We start from the raw sequence: 21,081 nt of genomic DNA, 5'->3' as shown, positions 1-21,081 counted from the left end.
AGCCAAGGCAATGCTGGTCTCCACAAGGCGATTCTACTTCTTCTTTTTTTTTTTAATTTTACTTTAGGTGCATAATATATCTGGCATTTCTCCCCATGTTATCCCTCCCCACCTTCCCCTCCTCTCCCCACCCCAAGCGATTCAGTTTTCTTAAAAAAAATCAAAAACCATTTTAATGTTAAAAGAGTATGTCTGTTAGCCCAACACAGCCCACAACTGGCAGTCTGCAGGCTGCACTGGGGGAAGACAAGACAAGTGAGCAGACTTCCTCCATTGCTCAGGGCCAGTCTCTGCTCTGCACATGGAAATGCAGCTGAGATTAGAAACAGGGTTAGACACCTAATCCCTTTACTGCCCTTTCATGAATCTCAACCTGCTAAAATATTCCTCTGCCATCTAGTTGGGGAAACAGAGCACAGACCTGAGAGAATAATTGACCCCAAAAAGTCAGATGTGCTGTCAATAAGTGTTACATTAACAAATGCTGCAGGAATCAAAAGAACGCTTTGCTAGTGTAGCCTGGAAGAAGGCCTTCTGGATAGCCTAGTTCCCAAAGGCTGGTCTCAGTTTTTTGGGCCCAGTTCTTACCTGTTCAATCAAAGCTTTTCATTCCAGCAGCAGACGTGGCTGGGGCCTATTCTATAGCCAATCCCCTCCTTGGACTTTTCTTACTAAGAGAACCAGGATCCTGCATAAGAATCCATGTGTTTCAGGAGAACCTACGCCCCTCCTCAACTCTGGGGATAAATCTTGTATAGCATAAGCCAATCAAGGCAACTCCATTTCCCTTTCCAGTTTCAGAGCGGGTCCAACAATGCTGTTTTGACCATTGAAATGTGAAGGGAAGTTTGCTGGGTGACTTAGAGGAGTGTTCTCAGCTCTTATAAAAGGATGGAGACTGTTTCAGATGCTGAAACTTACTGCGTGATGTCTGGAGCTGTTGCAGCCACCTTGTGTCCACGCTGGGACCAACATGAGAAGAAGAATCAACATGCTAAAAGTGGGATGGCCCAGAGATGGCATGAACCTGCATTTCAGTGATGTTAGCTGCTGATAGTATGGGAACGCTGCATATGTGATGTTCAGTTGATTGGTTTCATAACCACAAGGAAGGAAATACCATTGTTATGAAAGTCAGGCCTAAGAGAAACTAGCTGTGGAATGTGAGAGGAGGCCTCTGGAAAGAAAAGGACAGACCCTGTGCTTTCATGCAAGTGAAAGTCTGGCTGAACCTGTTCCACAAGGTCATTGTGTACATAGCCTGAGTTTAAAAGGCTGCTTCCACTTTGAGGAATCAGTCTTGTTAGACCTTGGTAAAATTTCTAATTTCCTACCTGGATAAAGAAGAAAAAAAGAAAAAGAAAAAGAAAAGGCAAATGTTACAACAAATAAAATGGTCCTTGGCGGGGACAAATTTGCAACATACGATAAAAAGAAGAAAAAGACAGAAAGCGTGGGATATAATAAGAAAGGGGAAGAATGTTTTTATGGGAAGTCACACATGAAGGAGTGAAAGAAATCATAATGGCCTTTAAAAATAAACTTATGTGTGATGTCAAATAAAAAAAAAGAGAAATCTTTCAAGAAAAAGAAGTCAGACTTTCCAACACCAAAGGCAAATTGGTTGGAAGAGTTGCAAGAAGAGGGTGAAAAATGAGCACAGAGAAGTGTCAAGGGTGCAACTAAGAGAACTGACTGCAGAGGCTTCAGACAGTAATAATGGGAGCAGGTCCAGCAACAGCAGGAGAATACCACCCAAATACCAACCACCAACCACAGCAGCACAGGAAAGGGGCAAGCTCCACCTATGCCAGGCCCTGTGGGTACTGCTAAAAGCACATCAGTCCAGCCGGTCCAGGAATCTGGAGGACATTTCGTGAAAAGGAAAAGATTTCTTTAAAAGAAAAACTTCATTAACTGCCTACCGAACCTCAAATAGTGTCACACTGAAACCTTGTTACCTATTAGCAAAATCTGGGAACATTCAGTATATGAGAAAGTTAATTTCCAGTCACTTAGTAGCAAGTTAAATTCTGTCAATTCAAACTTAGAAATAATTAAGATTACAGCTGCTAAAGAGGGGACAAGCAGTGATCAATTACAATACAGTGGGGGCTGGGCACAGTGGATCATGCCCATAATCCCAACATTTTGGGAGGCGAAGGTGGGAGGATTGCTTGAGCCCAGGAGTTTGAAGCCAGCCTGGACAACATAGTAAGACCTTGTCTTTACAAAAAATAAACAAGATTAGCCTGGCATGGTGGCACGTGCCTGTAGTCCCAGCTACTTGCTACTCGAGAGGCTGAGATGGGAGGATTGCTTGAGTTCAGAAGGCTGAGGCTGGAGTGAGCCAAGATCATGCCACTGCACTCCAGCCTAGATAACAGAGGGAGACCTTGTCTCAAAAAATAATAATAAATGATAAGTGATAAAGTACAGTGGGGTAAAACAATTGGGTACACAAATGGATGCGCAAAGCAAAAGAACAAAGATAAAAAGCAGGAAAAGCTACATTCATCCTAAAAGAAAAAGTTGAGATTGTTATGCAATTTAAGAAAAATACAGTCATGTCACTTAACCACAGACATACATTCTGAGACATACATTCTGAGAAACGCATCTTTAGATGATTTTGTCATTGTGCAAACGTCAGAGTGTACTTACACAAAACTTAAATGGTGTAGCCTACTACACACCTAGGCTATATGGTATAACCTATTGTTCCTAGGCTACAAATCTGTACAGCATGTGACTGTACGGAATGCTGCAGGCAGTTGTAACACAATGGAAAGTATGCATGTCTAAAGATACCTAAACATAAGGAAGGTACAGTAAAATACTATATAAATAATAAGAAACCGTACACTTGTACAAGGCACTTATTATAAATGGAGTTTGCAGGACTAGAAGTTACTCTGGGTGAGTCAGTGAGAGAGTAGTGAGTGAATGTGAAGGTCTAGAACTTTACCATACACTACTGCCATCTTTATAAACACTGCACACCTAGGCTACACTAAATTAACTTTTAAATACTTATATTTCTTCAATAATAAATTAACCTTAGCTTACTAGGCGACTCGATTGTATATGCAGTCTGTTGTTGACCAAAACCCACTACGCAGCACGTGACTGTAATTTAATTAGAAAAAGCTTTTATCAATAAAATATTACTTCATTGAAGTATGACCTAAAGATCAGGAAAAAAGCTAGTCACACTGAAAATTATGGACCAAGTAAAGCTGATAAGAAATGGTCTATTAAGAAGATAATTTGAGTATCTTGACTACATTTCTTATATTTGATTCTCAGCAAAAAGTATAGGATGATTCTCTGAACCTATTTATTGATACATGAATATAAAAATTATTTTTATTAGCAAATGTATCATCTCCTGAGCAATATGGATTTTCTGAAGGCACTGATATTGTCTGAAAGTCCAGTATAGCTTTAAGAAGCTATAGCGGTTTGGGGGAAACTGTTAGCAAACTATGACACCATTGAACAATTTTCCAACTTCAAAGTTAATCTTAACACTATATAGTCTGTCCATTTCACAGGTCAAAATGCAATATATCTTGATGACTACTTTACCAAAATGCTGTCATAGCAGGAGCCAGTGAATTATATACTTAGGAAATTTGACTAGCATGAGATAGTCACTTGCCTAAATATTAATGTTTCAAATGTCTTGTAAAGTATATATATTTATAAAGCATATATATAAAAGCCTTATATATTATAAGGCTTTTATAATGTAAAAAATTATATTTATATTCCCAGCTATATATTATCTAAGTTGCCTTCATTAGTGATTCTCTTTCTCTCTACATATATATATGTATATATTTGGCTTTAATATATGTGATGGGTGATGCTCACATGTTCACATTCCCATGGTTACACAGATTTTGATGAAGCAAAGAAACTGCTGGGAACTAAAGCATTTCTAAATAATCCTATGGACGTAATGTAGAAGTAAGATTCACTTTCCTATTTACATTTTCTTTATAATTTTCTTCCTTATAATAAACTTATCCACTTGGTAAAATAAAAAATAATTAAAATTGCAACTTAAAAGAATTTAAGTGATTCATAATCCCTCAAATATTTTCAGTACATTAATAACAGTTGCATTCCAAGAAGACTATGAAGAATTTCCACCTAGCTGACTAATTATAACTCAATCGTTTTCCTTCCATACCAGAAAACAAATGAGAGAGATATCCTTGGGTTCACTGTAAGTTTTAACAAAAGGTACCTCATTTATAAAACTTCAGTATTCTCATTAATAACGAATGACCATACCTGGGTTCACAACCTATTTTATCACATACATATAAGTGTGGCTTGGCATCATCTTTGAGAACTGCCTATTAAATGGAAACTAGTGTGTATTCGTAAAATAAAAAATGTTCAATTTCATATGTTTGTGCTTTCAGTGGAAAAAAATGTGCTTCGCCTAGCAATCCTGGGTCATTACAGAATGTGCATTTGGAAAGTAGGGTCAGTGTATATTAATAATTTTCATTATTTTTTATCTCCCAAAGTCACTGCATTGATTCTACCTATGGACTAGAATTTAATGGGAATGTGAAATGCTATTATAGAAGACACTGCATTAAAAAATTCATTTTTTATGCAGATCCTTTTTTCAGTCTTATTATGACCTTGATATGAAATTGCTGCTGGTCCTTGTGCCTCATGACACACAATGGTAGGGGTGGGGCTGTGGGAAGAAGTGCCTTAAAGGACTTAGGGCTTTGAGTTGATAGTAAAGCTCAATGCATCAACAGTGGCAGGAGGCAATCAAAAAGATCTCATGAGTTCTTTATTAGAAATGTAATATCCAGAATGAATTCTCTTCTCTGCCTCTCAGACTATGCTTGGATTAATACGTGCTGTCTGAACTCCACTTTCTTGAATAGGATATGAATAAACAGGTTTTGGAGAAGAATGACTGAGATGGGGAAGGAGCTAGAAATCCCGTTAATAAAAGAAACTGCTTGAGAACATTATGTGAAGTAAAGTGAGCCAGTTACAAAAAAAAAAAAAAAGAAAGAAAGAAATTCTGCATGATTCCATTTATATGAGGTATTTAGAGAAATCAAAACATAGAGACAGTAAGTAGAATTATGGTTGCCAGGAGCTGGAGGTAGGAGGAATGAGGAGTTGTTAATAAGTATAGAGCTTCAGTTTTGCAAGATAAAATGATTTCTGAAATTAGATATTGGTGATGGTTGCACAGCAATGTCAATGTACATAGTACAACTGAAGTGTGCACTTAAAATGGCTAAAATAGTAAGTTGTATGTTATATGTATTTTACTGTAATTTAAAAGATTTTTAAAAGAAGCTACTGAAGGAACCTGCTTAATCAGAAAAGACAAACAATTATGGGCAGAAGATAAAGAAAGGGGAAAGTATGCTAATGAAGATTTACTGCATGGAAAATAATTATCTTTATTTTTGCTTCTTCGAGGAAAATCCAGCACCAACCAGTGTCAGCTACTGGGATACAAATTTCAGCTCAATATAAATAAGAGAAATTCAACAGTCAGAATGTAAGACTGAAAGATATATGGAATGAACTATTGATACAGGACCTGTGGTCCATGGTATTAGTGATCCTGGAATCATGTATGCTCTAGGAACCAGTTACTAGTAGCAAGACAGGGGTAGTGAAATACAAAAGAGAATTAGGAGGGAGTTAGAAGCCCTGAGTGTAAGTCTACCTTCTTCACTCATTAGCCATGTTATTTGCTGTATCTTAATGTCCTTGTCTTAAGAGCTTGTCTAAATTAAGAGCTTGTCTATTCATTTGCCAGGACTTCCGTAATCAAGGACCACAGGCTGAGTGGCTTACACATCAGAAATTTATTGTCTCACAGTTCTGGAGGCTGGAAGTCTGAGATCAAAGTGTCAGCAAGGTTGGTTTCTTCTAAGATATTTCTCGTTGACTTGCAGGTGGCCACCTTCCATGTATTTACATGATCTTCCCTCTGCATGCCCATCTGTGTCCTGATCACTTCTTAGAAGGACAATAGTCATATTGCATTAGGGCTTACCCTTATAACCTCATTTTTACTTAATTATCTCTTTAAAATCTTATCTCCCAAACAGTTACATTCTGAAGTCATAGGTATTAGAATTTTAATATATGAAGCTGGTGTGAGAGAAAGGCTGTTTACTCCATAGCAGCTTGGAGAGTATTTCTACACAAAATGGCAACTGAGATGGGCATTTATCTCCACTCTGAACAAATTTCTATTTAAATGATCTAAATGAAGGGGAAAAAAAATGTAGTTACGTCAGAATTGAGGAAATTTCTGGCAGGTACAGTACACATAGGCCAAAGCAAAAGAAGACACCCAAATGCTCCTTGATAAAAAGATGCTTCTTAACAGTGGGAGAGCATCTCTATTAGTAGAAAGTATCTTAGAGAATCACATGATTAGCCTAATGTACTGAAATTAGAGCTGAATTAAGGTTGAGCCTTGAGGAAGATGGGAACATCCACTTGGAATAACTTTGTCACTGCTGAGCAGCTTTATATCATCTGTCTAAGATGGTGGTTCAGCTGTGCACATGTTTTGTCTCTCCTCTCTGTTGATCCCCATTCAAATAACATGAGATAGATGCTTCAGCAAATGAATTATTTCAACATATTTCTACAAGAGAAAAGCGGGTGAAAATAGCGGAAGCTGTAGCCTAGAGCTTAAACAAAGTGGGATTCAGTGCAGTAGAAAATCAATCAAGGCTCCAGACCTAAGACAACAAGCAGGTAAGACAAGAATGAAAAAGGAGGCAGAAAATAGGGGAATTGATTAGAGGTTTGTGTATACCACAAAAAAAGTTGATTCCAGCTTACCCCATTTCCCCACCCTTTTATACAGAATATTTGAAATAGTTGGTATCTCCTTCCAAGGTAAAAAAGAAAAAAATGAAGATATAACTGTTACATGGTTTTAAAAAAACCTAGAGATAATTAGGATAGCTACAGAGTGTGTTAGTGTCCTTCAGCTCTCCTGTTTCTGACACTTAAAAATAATAGGCAGCTCCCTTAACACTCATCTGAAAGAAGCCTGGTGTTACTAACTCTACCCATAAACAGAGTTTGTACCCAATAATCCCTCTTAGATATTAAATTTGACTCAATATCCAAGGTCACCAGAAGCAGAGAATAATATATAACATTAAAGATGAAAGCCAAAATAAACAAACAGGAAAACTGACCCCAGATGAAACTGAAGCTATTTTGTATCTTCGAAGACAGGGAAGAGAATATTGCATGCATGAAACAAGAAATTTGTAACATTTGGAAAACAAGAAATGTGCCTAGAAATTAGTTTGTGAAATAAGCTTTTAAATAAAAAAGACAGAAATAAAGCAAGGAAATATCCCAGAAAGTAAACTAAAAGACAGAAGTTTGAATAATTTAAGAAAAATGTTTTTAGAAAATAAAAAATAAATCCAGTAGTTCAAATTTTACTATCATGCCTTGTTCAGTGGCTTGCATGTATAATCCCGCTACTTTGGAGGCTGAGGCTTTTGAGGCCAGGAATCTGAGACCAGCCTGGGCAATATAGTAACATGCCCATCTTGTATTTACATTAAATATTTATATTTATATTATACACATATATATATATATAATATACATTACATATATATGTACACATATATATTTACTATATATTTACTATCAGGTATAAAGGGAAAAATAGAGAAAAGGTGTAAATCCGGGATGCAATTTTTTAAAACACAGATTTGTATAACCTCAAACTCAGAGAGTCTGATTTAATAGCTCAAAGTCAGACCCTGGTAACTATAATTTTACAAATGTCTCATATGATTTTTATTCCAGTGCAATTGTTGAATAAAGCTGTTGCTACTTGGAATTACCTTCAATTAGAAGGTTGAGTAGAAGGGTGAACCAGAAAAGCTGAGTACTCATTTCAAAAGCATTTCACTTCTGATTCTCTACCCATATATCCTATAAAAGCTGTATCCACAGGGAATCAAAAAAGCTTATATTTCACCTCAAGGCTAAATAGAGGTGATCCAATATCCTGCCAGAGTGTATGCTTTGTTTTTCTTAGAAAGATCTCCCTGAAAAAGGACAAGACTTGAGAAGTGCATTTTGTTATAGAAGATGAAGAGTTCCAAGAAAATCAAAATATGGTGAAGATGCTGGATAGTGGAAGAGAAGAGGAAGTGTGCCCTCCTGCAATCATATAAGGATGCCATCATTCCATTCATTAAAGGCAACCCAAACCTTTAGAAGAACATTGATTGTCCTGTGCTTGATTAAACAAGGAGAAATCGGACACTATTAAGTTTATGAATCTCTTTTCTAGCCCAATATTCTAAATTCTACTATGGCATGCTGCCAGAAACCCAGAATTCATAAAAATGTCTTCAAGAAAAGCTATGAATGTGATAGTAAAAAGATGAGAGGACTGTAGGATGCTAATGGCTAATCATGCAGAAATTCTTTTAAAAATATTAGAATGCTAGGTTCCACCTTATGCTCTTACTGCAAGAAAATTATGTGTGAATCATAATGACTGACTTAATAACACTAATAAGAAAAATTAGAGTTAAAGCTGTTGAACACTGTACACCGAACTCTAATGAAGCATTTTATATATGTCTACTTATTTAAGTTCACAATAACCCTGTAAGGTAGGTTAAAGTGGTAAAGTAACATCCTCAGGTTCTTACATTTCAGGTCAGTATTAGAGAAAGAATTTGAATTTAACAGTCTCGCTTTTGAATCCATCTTAACCACTAGACTGACAAGCTTTAAGCTGACAATGGAAATGGAGAAAACATCATAAAATATGACAACAAGATGCGGAAGGCCAACAGCTAGGACAGAAAGAATAAGAATAGAAGGAAGATAAAGTAAAATGGTAGGAATAACACTGTTAACTTCAAATCTACTGGGATGCAACATGAAAAATAACAGGCATGGAATTTTACAGCAAAATTGCAGATGCTAGCTTAGGTATCTCCAAGATTTGGTGGCATGTACATCATGGCTAGCATGTGGATAATGCAATAAACAGATCTAATAGAAAGAAGAATAATTATAGTATCAAACACTCTGGAAACCAACACATTTTAAAGTGGATCATCTGGTGGACAACATTTAGGCGAGAATTAGCAGATAATTAAAAAGTAAAAGCTTTGAGAAAGTAAAGAAAGATTGTAGAGCCTGACAAAGCTACTATGTTTCTAGTGCTAATTATAAAATTTCCCAAATCTAGTAGTGATGTGCCTTCTTTGCTCAGGAAGCAGATGCAGTGGAAAGAGTATGACCACTAACACGGCACAAAACTGGGTTTAAATCCCAGGTCTCTCATTTATCATTTTGACTTTTTGTAAAACTACTGATAATTCCTGAGTCTCATCTGGAAAATGGGAACAAATTTCTTTACCATATTCTATTGAAATAATTAATTTAAAATAACACATGAAATGCATATCAGGTCCACTAAATGTCAGTTCTCTTCTGCTGGAACTCTTGTTATGCTGAAAATAGAAAATAAAACAAATGTTTGACTTTCTTTGCTAACTATATGGCCTCCTAAACAGGAAGAAGGAGAAAAACCACTATGTTGCACTGATTGCTGAACAATCAGAGAAACTGAAATTGAGTCAGAAAAAATAAAGGATATTGTAGGTAGTGAAAACATGATGAAAACCTTGAGAGGATCTACCCATACCATCTTGGAATATGTGATAATAAAAAAACACAGGTGTGAAGTGAAAATGAGCAATGGAATGTTCTATTATATGCAAGTAATTTGCTTTCAGAGTAGGACCTACTTCATACTATAAATTATTAAAATTTCCTTTCAACATTTTTCCTCTATATACCATAATTTGACATCAATGGTAGGCACACTCCTAAATAAACAATGGATCAAAGAAGAAATTGCAAGGGAAATTAGAAAATAATCTGATACTAATGAAAATAACAACACAATGTACCAAAACTCGTAGGATGCAACTAAATCAGTACTTAGAAATTTGTACTTGTAAATTCCTATATGAAGAAAAGAAATATCTTAAATCAATGTGTTAACCTCATACCTTAAGAAACTAAAAAATGATGAGTAAACTAAGTCACAACAAAGCAGAAGATGAGAGTGGATATAAGTGAAAGAGAGAATAGAAAAACAAGAGAAAAAAATGAAGCCAAAATCAGTTCTTTGAACGGACTGAGAAAATTGGCAACACTTTTGCTTAGCTTGACCAAGAAAAAAAAAGAGAGAAATATATTAAAATCAGGAATAAAAGAGGGGACATTATTACTGAGTTTACAAAATTAAAAATGATTATAAGGAAATACTAGGAACAAATGTATGACAAAGGAGTAGATAAACTAAATGAAATGAACAAATTTCTGAAAAAAAACGCTTATCTCTGAAACTAACTCAAGAAGAAATTTTTTTTTTCTTTTTTTGGGGGGGATGGAGCTTCGCTCTTGTTACCCAGGCTGGAGTGCAATGGCGCGATCTCGGCTCACCGCAACCTCCGCCTCCTGGGTTCAGGCAATTCTCCTGCCTCAGCCTCCTGAGTAGCTGGGATTACAGGCACACGCCACTATGCCCAGCTAATTTTTTATATTTTTAGTAGAGATGGGGTTTCACCGTGTTGACCAGGATGGTCTCGATCTTCAAGAAGAAATTTTAAAATCTTAGTAGACTTTTAAGAGAAAAGAGATTGAACTTGTAATCAAAAAACTTCCCACAAAGGAAAAGACAGGGCCCAGATGGCTTCCTTAGTAAATTCTACCATTTAATAGACTAAAACCAATTCTTCCATAAAAAATAGAAGAGGAGGAAAAACTTTCCAACTTATTTTATGACTCCAGAATTACGCCGATACCAAAACCAGACAAAGACATCACAAGAAGACAACAGACCAACATCTCCTATGAATATAGCCAGAAAAAATCATTAACACAATACTAGGAAACTGAATCCAGCAACATATGAAGAGCAACCAACTTTTCATTCATCCAGGAATGAAAAGTTTTTCTAATATATGAAAATCTATCACTGTAATACATTATGTTAATACAGTAAAGGATAAAACCCACATAATATCTCAATAGATGGAGAAAAAGCATTCAACAAAATCCAAAACCTTTTCATTATAAAAATACGCAGCAAACTAGATACAGATGAGAAAATAACTTCTTCAACTTGATAAAGCACATGTATTTTTTAAAAACCCACAGCTAACATCAGACTTAGTGCTGAAAGAGTGAATGCTTTCACCCTAAGATAAGGAAGAGGATAAGAATGTCCACTCTTGCCACTTGAATTCAACATTGTACTGGAGGTTCTAATAAGGTCAATTATGAAATAAAAATAAATAAAAGGCATCAGCATATAAGAAATAAGTAAAACTGACTGTATTCATACATGACATTATCTTGTATATAGGAAATCATAAGGAATCCACAGAAAAACTATTAAAACTAATAAATGAATTCATCAAGGTTCCAAGATATAAGATCAATACGCAAAAGTCAACTGTATTTCTATATGTTAATCATAAAAAGTTAGCAAATGAGGTTAATAAAACAATTCTATTTACAGAAGCATCAAAAAATATTGAGGAATAAATTTAACGAAAAATGTGTAAAACTTATACACTGAAAAAGCTATAAAACATCATTGAAATAAGTATTTAAAAACTAACTAGGCCAGACACAGTGGCTCACTCCTGTAATCTCAGCACATTGGGAGGCCAAGGCAGGTGGATCACTTGAGGTCAGGCGCTCAAGACCAGCCTGGACAACATGGTGAAACCCTATCACTACAAAAATACAAAAATTAGCCAGCCCTGATGGTTGGTGACTGTAATCCCAGTTACTTGGGAGGCTGAGGCAGGAGAATAGCTTGAATCTAGGAGGCAGAGGGAGGTTGCGGTGAGCCGAGATCATGTCATTGCATTCCAGCCTGGGTGCCAGGGTAAGACTCTGTCTCAAAAATAAATAAATAAAAATAATAAATAATAAATTAAAAAATAAAAACTAAATAAAAAATCTATCCTATGTTCATAAATTGGATGACTTAGTATTGTTAAGATAGCAATACTCCCCAAATTGATTTACAGATTCAATGCAATTCCTACCAAAACTCCAGCTGCCTTATTTTTTTGGCAAAAATGGACAAGCTGATTCTAAAATTCAAATAGAAATTCAAAAGACAGAATTGCTAAAAAAAAAAATCTCAAAAAAGACGAACAAAGTTGGGAAATTAATTTCTCTCAATTTCAAAACTTACTACAAACTTCAGTAATCAACATAGTGTGATACTGGCATGAAACTAGTCATACAGATTAAGAAATAGAATTTGAGAGTCCAAGAATAAACCTTTACATTGATGGTCAATTGATTTTTGACAAGAATGCTAAGACCAACCAGTGGGGAAGGAATCATCTTTTCAATGAATGGTGCCGGAACAACCAGATATCCACATGCAAAAGAATTCAGCAGAATTCTATCTGAAACTGCATATGAAAACTAATTCAAAATAGATTGTAGGCCTAGCCATAAGGGATAAATCTATAAAAGTTTTAGAAGGTAACATAGGAGTAAATCTTCATGTCCTCAGATTAAGCAACAGTTTCTCAGACATGACACCAAAAGCACAAGTGGCAAAAGAAAAAAATAAAATAAAAAATGATAAATAAGACATCATCAAAATTTAACAGATATTGTTTCAAAGGACACCATCAAGAAAGTAGAAATACAAGTCACAGAATGGGAGAAAATATTTGCAAATTGTGTATCTGACAAGGCACTTGTATCTAGTATATATACAAAGAACACTTATAAACTTACAACTTAATAATAAAAAGGCAAACTACCCAAAAAATCATGGACAAAGAAATGAATAGACCTGTCTCTCCAATGAAGATAAACAAATGGCCAATTGGCACATGAAAAGATATTTGACATAATTAGTTATCAGGGAAATGTAAATCAAAACCACAATGAGAGGCTGGGTATGGTGGCTCATATGTGTTATTCCAGCACTATGGGAGGCCGAGATGGGTGGATCACTTGGGGCCAGGAGTTCAAGACCAGTCTGGCCAACATGGCAAAACATCATCTCTACTAAAAGTACAAAAATTAGCTTGGCATGGTGGCACATGCCTGTAATCCCAGCTACTTGGGAGGCTGAGGCATAAGAATTGCTTGAGCCTTGGAGGTAGAGGTTGTAGTGAGTGGAGATTGTGCCTGAAAACAAAAAACACAAAAAACCCACAGTGAGATGCTACTTCACACCTATTAGGATGATGTGAATCAAAAGGTCCAGTAGTAAGTGTTGTCAAGGATGTAGAGAAATCAGAACCCTCATACGCTTCCACTGGCAATGTAAAATGGTACAACCACTTTGGAAACCAGTCTAGTAGTTTCTAATATTATTAAACATAGAGTTACTACATGACCCAGCAATGTTACTCCTAGGGATATACCCAAGAAAAATGCAAACATATGTCCACACGAAGACTTGTATACAAATGATTATAGCAGCATTAAAGGCACAGTCCAAATAAAAAACATAAATTTCAAAGCCACTTTTAAATATTTCTATGTATATAAAATGTTGTAAAGTTTTATTTGTATCAACCAGTGATTACATATTAGTCATAGTAATGTTAAGGTATTTAACTTACTATTTGATTTTAATTAGACTTACTCATTTCCTGCTTGGGATTCTCAATAGTGCTCTGATAATCAAAGCAGTAGACAGAAAAGAATTCACTTTCTTTGGTGTAGCTTTTGGTCAATTAGTACTCATCAAACAACAACGATGATATTATCTGAGGTCAACTTTAACAATTCTTTTATTTTCCTTGCTTGTAAATGAGTACATATGCACACATACAATATTTCTTTCATTGAAGCCACCAAAGAAGTGGCAGGCCAAAAAAAAAAAAAGGAAAAAAGGAAAAAAGGCAAGAATCACATCTAAAACATCACCCATAGAAAAGATAACTCTCAAAACTGATTATATTTTCATTAAGTTTAAGTCCAGGATGGAGAGCATGTTTAGCAGGTGAATCCGTTTGGATTAGGCTTGGCTCCTTAAAACAACAACAACAAAAATCCCAAATAAAAGTAGCTCTACAAGCAGAAGTTTATTTTTCTCACATGAAAGCAATCCTGAGGTTGGCAGTCAAGGGCTGGTATAAGTGTTCCTCAGTGTCAACAGGAAACCAGACTCCTTTCAGCTTCCCACTCCATATCTGGATGTGAACCTTGTTCAGCAGTATTATCTACTTTGAACAGTAAAATGAAAGAAGACAAGAAGGGCTCACCCAACACTTCTTACTAATAATTGGCACTTAGTCATACAACTAACTGCAATGGATTACACTTGAAGGTGTAATCCTTTTGTTAAGCTAAAAATGTATAAATCTAAACGAAGGAAGGAGGAGAAAGTGAAAAGGAGGCAATACCTAGAAATCTCTGACATAAGAGTGGTGTAATAGTCGTCGACATTTCTGTCATTCCAAGTCTAATTAAGCAATGAGTATAAACAATTTATATTTATAAACTACACTTAGAAATTTTCAATTGGCTTCCATAAATTAAATGTAAACTTTTAAGTTTTTATTCTACTTTTATGTGCCAATGGTAATTATTCTGCAGCCATTGTTACTTATATATATTTTTCCAAAGCTGTGTGTCAGATCAAAAGGTTATAATGTTCAATGTATACAATGAGCTCTGCTTTCAATCTCTGTGCAAAAAAGAGAAATATTTAGAAAAAGCAAGTAATGGCAGAGTCTGAAACAATTTATAGGATACCATGTCAATTTCTCATGAAACGTTGAGATTTTTCCCCCTGTACTTGCTTGAAGATGGCTGTGAATGATTTTTGATTCCTCCTTCTATTGGGACTGGATTCTACTTCTCCTCTCAGTAACCTGGCTATCTCTGTAATATGTTTCCAGTAATAGAATGAAGTACAAACAATGCTATGTAACTTCTGAAGCTAAGTCTCAAGGGATTTGCAGTGTTTTCCTTCATTGCTTGAATTACTTTTTTTTGGGAACCCAGTTGCCATATTCATAAAGTCTAAGCCGTGTTGAGAGGCCATGTGAAGAAGAAACAAAATACAAGCCAATGCTAACTGCCAGTCATGTGCATTAATTATATTAGATGATGGAGCCCAGTCAGATATGCAAGTATCTGCATTCTCAGCTGAGACAAAGAGTAAATAGAGTAAAATAATCCAGATAAGCCTGTCAAGCCTTATGAAATATAGTACATTTTTTAGACCACTAAGATTTGTTATACAATAATGTATAACTAACATACACACATAACTGATGCACATACCCTCCCATGTTAAATCAGTGATAAAATACAATTTGTTTTCATATGGTGTTAGACTTAAAATATTTGTTGTCTTTCTAAAATAATGATTCTTAAACTTGTTAAATCATTAAGAAATGCCAGTTGCTCCTATGAATCAACTCTATGTCTTCACAACTTTAAATCCATACTGCCTGAACTAGCAGTAGACTGAGTCATTATGTAAATATTTATTTAAGAAAAGATGCTTTCAAGAGATACACATTCATAATGTCAAAAGCAAGTGAGGTATAAGGAATGAAAACTTTTTGATAAGCCATGTAAAAATCTCAAGAAAAGATTTATTCTTTTGGAAATTATTTTGAGCATTTTAAGGAGAATGACATTTACAGATAGAATGCTCTCCTTCAATAAAAAGAAAATAAAAAAAGGAAGGACTAAAAAGGAAAACCACTTTTGGTAATCTCTCATTTTGTTAGGCATATTAAATTGACCTTTGATTTCTGGCTATTTTTCAAAACATATTTCCTGTACTGTTTGTAGAGTTCTGCAAGTTTAAAGTTCAGAGCCAAATTTGGATTTTACATATTTTTATTACATTGTAAAGAACAAGACTTTAGACTACAGACATTTTTTATATGCCCTTATGTGATTACCTGGTGAATTTAATAGTCTATGCCATTTAAATTTCCCCTTTCTAATTCTAAAAGGTGATATGGAGTCTATGCATGACAAAGATTCAATGTAAAGATAAATTTCGATTGTAACTTATGATTCTTCTATACTACTGAGAGTATGTAATTATTAAGAATACCTCAAGAATATATTCTTAAAGTTGCAAAAAATTATGAAGCTTAGAAATAAAGACATTTCAATCTAAAAATATCTCCTTATTTAAGAATGTAAATAATTTCTTGAGTAACCTAGAAAGAGTATCAGCAATCTAGAAAGAAATTATTCGTACCTTAAAACCATAAAAAGAAAATATAATAAACAATATAAACTATTATCAGAACTACATAACCACTGTACTTTTCTATACAACAAACATATTCCTTGATTTTAATAGAATCTCAGGCATTTATTAAAGATACCGTTGATGCATGGCATCTATAAAACACTTCAATTTAGATAGCTTTGAAATGGCTAACGGTACCCAGCACTCACCTCCTCCACAAAGAAGAACAAAAGAGCAAGTAGATAGCCCCATGTTGAACGGAGCTTCTAAGAGAGAACACTGGAATTCAGCAAGGAAATGACAGGAAACCTCTGAAACACTGAAGAATAGAGAACTGAAGCAGCCAGCCTAATCAGTATTGGCTTGGAGCGAGGAGGAACTCTTCATTGAGGGGAAAGGGTAAGCACAATATCCCCAGTGGCCCACATTCCTGTGCAAACTCCTACAATCCAGCCAAGGGAGAGCCTCTCAGCCCTCATGGGCCCCAAGACTAGTATAAGGAGTTGCCTGGAGTCCACACAAAGGCATAGTTCCAGAAAGGGACTTTGCACTGCGTCCCACACACTATCGGAGACCCAAGCAACTGCAGCACAGTACCATTTTGAGAGCCCGCCTAACTACATCCTGCTCTAGGGCCCGACAGCCCTGCATCTCCACAACCCCAATGACATCCCTCAGAGGGCTGCAGTGTTATGATGCCAACTAGACCCAGCAGTATAGCATGCTGCCTAGCACTCTAGCCACACAATATCCTAGACCCCAAAGAAGAGGAGGTACAATGCAACGAGGTGGCTGTCACCGACAAGGGGAGCTAAAGCATACACGCCCCCCACCCCACCCCAAAGAGCCTGAGAGCTGCATGCCCTGGGCTGCTGCTACCACTGTAAACAACCTCACTTCCTCTAGCAGCAAGGCCACTGCTCATGCCTTCAGGGGGCCTGGGTACTGGCATGAATAAGCATGGCATCCAGGTCCCTAGGGATCAATCTGCCCCACCTGTGGCCTTCAGTACCTGAACACACTACTGGGGTTCCTGAAGACAGGCCCACCCCATCACCACTGCTGTCTATGCATGCTGCCTGGGGGGCCTGGGGGTAGGCCTGCCCTGCCTGCTTCCACCAGCACACAGATGCACTGTCCCGAGACATAAGAAATGAGACCACCCCACTCACTACCAGCACCCACATGAACCTCCCTGGGACCTGGTGACCAGCTCACCCAGCCTACCACCACCACTCCTAGCACCTGTGCATGCCACTCAGGGACCTGAAGTAGGTCTGCAGCCACAATTACCACCAGAAATGCCATGCATGCTATCCAAGAACACAAGACCCACCTGGCCCACCACTGCCAGCACCCACACAAGGTGCTTGGAGGCCCAAGGACTGGTCTGCCTAGGTCCACCTTTGCTGGTACCCACACTACTCAGGGGCCCAAGGACCTGCACATCCAGCTTGTGGCTGCCACCACTGACACCCAAGGACTGTCTCTCCTGGCATTCCTGTCCTGAGTAAAACTTCACCATAGCCTCTGCTAACCACTGCAACTGAGGAATTCACAGACAGTGTTTATAGCTGAAAAAAATATACAGACACTATATGATTGCAGCCACCCAGCATCAAAGCCAAAGCGTGCTACTCAACCAACACTATAGATACATCTATAGAAAAAAGCCTTTCTCTACAAAAGCCGATCCATAAAATTTGGAGTAACTCATACCAAATGCAAAGATATCAACATAAGGACACAAGAAATACATAAAAGCAAAGAAACATGACGCCTCCAATGAAAAACAACACCTCTCCAGTAACAGATCTCAAAGAAAAGAAAATCTATGAAATGCCTGAAAAATTATTCAAAATAATGATATTAAAGAAACTAAGTGAGATATGAGAGAACACAGATAAATGATATAAATAAATCAGAAAAATAATTTATGGCTATTTTGACTGAGCAACCCTAGTGACAGGAGCCAGAGCAGCAGCTTAGGTTGTCCCCATTGCCCTTCCCCTTTCCCTTTTCCAGTTGACTTTCTGGGCCTTCCTATACTCCACAGACTCAGTCCCATCACATCCCAGTAACAAGAAAAAGAGAACCCTATGGAGAAGACCAGCAGGGAGAACAGTGATGCAGGAGAAAGAAGGTATTCTCTCTGAGAGCGCTGAGGAGCCAAAGCTGAAGTCCAAGTATCCGAGCCTAGGACAAGAGCCTGGAGGCTCCGGCTTCCTCATGAAGAGATTTCAGAAAGGGAAAAGATACTTTGACTCAGGAAACTACAGCATGTCCAAAGCCAAGATGAAGAATAAGCAACTTCCTAGTGCAAAACCGGACAAGAATCTGGGAACACAGGATCTGCCCCAGAGAAAGTCCTTGGTTATCACCAGTAAGCTTGCAGGGTAACTCAGGCTGCCCTCTCCTACTATTCCTTACCCCACTGGATGTTTATATATTATAGGCAGGGATGAAATGGGCACCCAGTCAGATCTCAGTTTACTAGGCAGAAATGACTATGATTCTCCTCATGGCTGCTGAGAAGGTAATGTAAGTTGAAGAGGGGCTCTGAGTCTATTCCTTTAGTTAAATTGAGACTCCTACCTCCTCCCTATAGTCCAGGTAGGGCCCAGATATAGGAAAGACTAGGATTGGATAATTCTCCAAATGCTTTCTCTTTTGTGAGAAAATGGAGAGATGTGATTTCTCCTTTTGGAAGGGGATATCCCAAAATTTATTAAGCTGAGCCTTGGGAATAATATGGCAGGTTTAACATCCAAAAGCTAACCTGACATAGTTGGGAAAGGTAGATTAAATGAGACATGTTTTTGTGCTTCTAAGTGTTTTGTCCCTTATGATGCTATTGCTTCATGTTTCCATTACAGCAGGTTTAGAAAATCCTTCAAAAGAAAAAGAGCCTGGCATGGTGGCTCATGGTTGTAATCCCAGCACTTTGAGAGGCTGAGGTGGGTGGATCACCTGAGGTCAGGAGTTCAAGACCAGCCTGGCCAACATAGTGAAACTCTGTCTCTACTGAAAATGCAAAAAATTAGCTAGGTGTGGTGGCAGGTGCCTGTAATCCCAGCTACTAGGGAGGCTAAGGCAAAAGAATCACTTGAACCCGGGAGGCAGAGGTTGCAGTGAGCCAAGATCACGTCATTGCACTCCAGCCTGGGGAACAAGAGTGAAACTCTGTCTCAAAAAAAAAAAAAAAAAGAAAGAAAAAAAAGAAAAAGAAAAAGCAAGCAAAATGGACTTGCTTGCCTAATACTACAATGCCCACTTAGCCCCTGTTACTTACTATCTCTTGCAGTTTGCCCTGGCTCTCAAATAATGTAAAGATTGATGAATGTTACTCACAGAAAATGGGCACTTTTTCTCTTTCTCTGTCTTCCAGCATGTTGCTTTTGAAAATATTGTGGGATAGTGGAAAAACACTGGTTTAGGAATCAAGGCATCTGGGTTCTAGTTCTACTCTGTCTCCGCAGTGCTCATGTATAATCTTTAACTCATTTAGCCTCTCTGGATTTCGATTTCCTCATCTCTAATATAGAGTTAAAATATATATAAGATAGATTCTGATTCTAACACCCTAAAACTTCCAGCAGAAAAACTCTGTATTGCTCATTGTAAAATTAAAAGTGAGGAAGGCCAGTAGGTGATGAGGTAATAGTGTGGTGCTATGAAATACTAGGAAAGTATTGCACAGGGGAACCATTTGAGGGTTACACGAGGTGAGAGAAAGTTGCGATTTGGGAATTACAGATTCAGGCAAGTGAACCTGAACTTCATATAGAGCACAGTTTTGAGGGCCAAAAAAAAAAAAAAAAAAAGAACCTAGCCATGGGATCTTCTTGCCTCTGACCCAGCCCAATTTCCCAGCCTACATCTGGGCCTTAGCTTCTAAAAAGCTGCTCTGGCAGCCGAACTGTGCACCTGGGAAAACATGCTCAATCATGCATGCATATGTGCTGACCCATGGGTCAGATGTAATATGATGCCAGCTGTATTTTGGGGAAAGAGAAAGAAAAGGGATAAACTGAACTAGCCTTTGGGGCTTAGTACTACAGCAGAGCTGAATGAGAAGGTATTTAGGAGATGATTCACCTTGCAGGAAGTTGGGGAAAGTGTTTAGGGAGATGAGGAAGACTGAGAAACCTCTGCCTTCTCAGAACTCAGCAACCCAGCTCTTGTGGGATGTGGAGAAGTAGCAATGCTGATGATTCATGAACAGGAGGAGGAAAGGACTTGAAAGTGACCAGCATCTACAATCTAGTTATCACCAGCTCGGACTGAATCTTACTGAATACAACCTGCTAGTTATAATAGAGAAGGGCAGGGTGAGAACTAACTATTCAAGAGTTAAGATTCTGTAATCCTCCCTTGCACTCTTACATCACAAATTCCAATATGCTAAACATTTGGCCCAATGAGAATAACTGATGAACTTGCTGATGTGCATGTGGGGGGGATGAGGCATGTATGTACTTCTCTTATGACTGGTCATTCAATTGTCAGGCTGCCATTAGGATTGGATAGGAGGAAGCTGGTGAGGAAGGAATGAAGAAAGCAGGATCCCTGGAGTCCCTGGCTTCTTAACTTTTTGGCTGTCACTTGTATATAATTTTTGTGTTTTTGACTCCACTTCCTCATGCTATCACCCTTAATCTAAAGCCCATATGGGAAGGGGAAAATGTTGATCATCATTTTATAGTTTCTTCAATGGTCCTAGCAATGTTATACGTAGGTATGTCATATTATTACATATATAAACTTGA

At 37.4% G+C, this 21,081-nt stretch overlaps 1 pseudogene; it reads left to right on the top strand.

Moving 5' to 3' along the window:
* Positions 1-18,712, top strand: part of LOC116552024 — a 41,966-nt pseudogene extending 23,254 nt beyond the window's left edge.
* Positions 18,713-21,081: the final 2,369 nt, after the last annotated feature.

This window comes from Sapajus apella, unplaced genomic scaffold (assembly GCF_009761245.1).
Source record: "Sapajus apella isolate SASKATOON/1434 unplaced genomic scaffold, GSC_monkey_1.0 scaffold10, whole genome shotgun sequence".
Taxonomy (NCBI): Eukaryota; Metazoa; Chordata; class Mammalia; order Primates; family Cebidae; genus Sapajus; species Sapajus apella.
The sequence above is the reverse complement of the archived record's forward strand: the minus strand, read 5'-3'. Positions and strand labels throughout refer to the sequence as shown.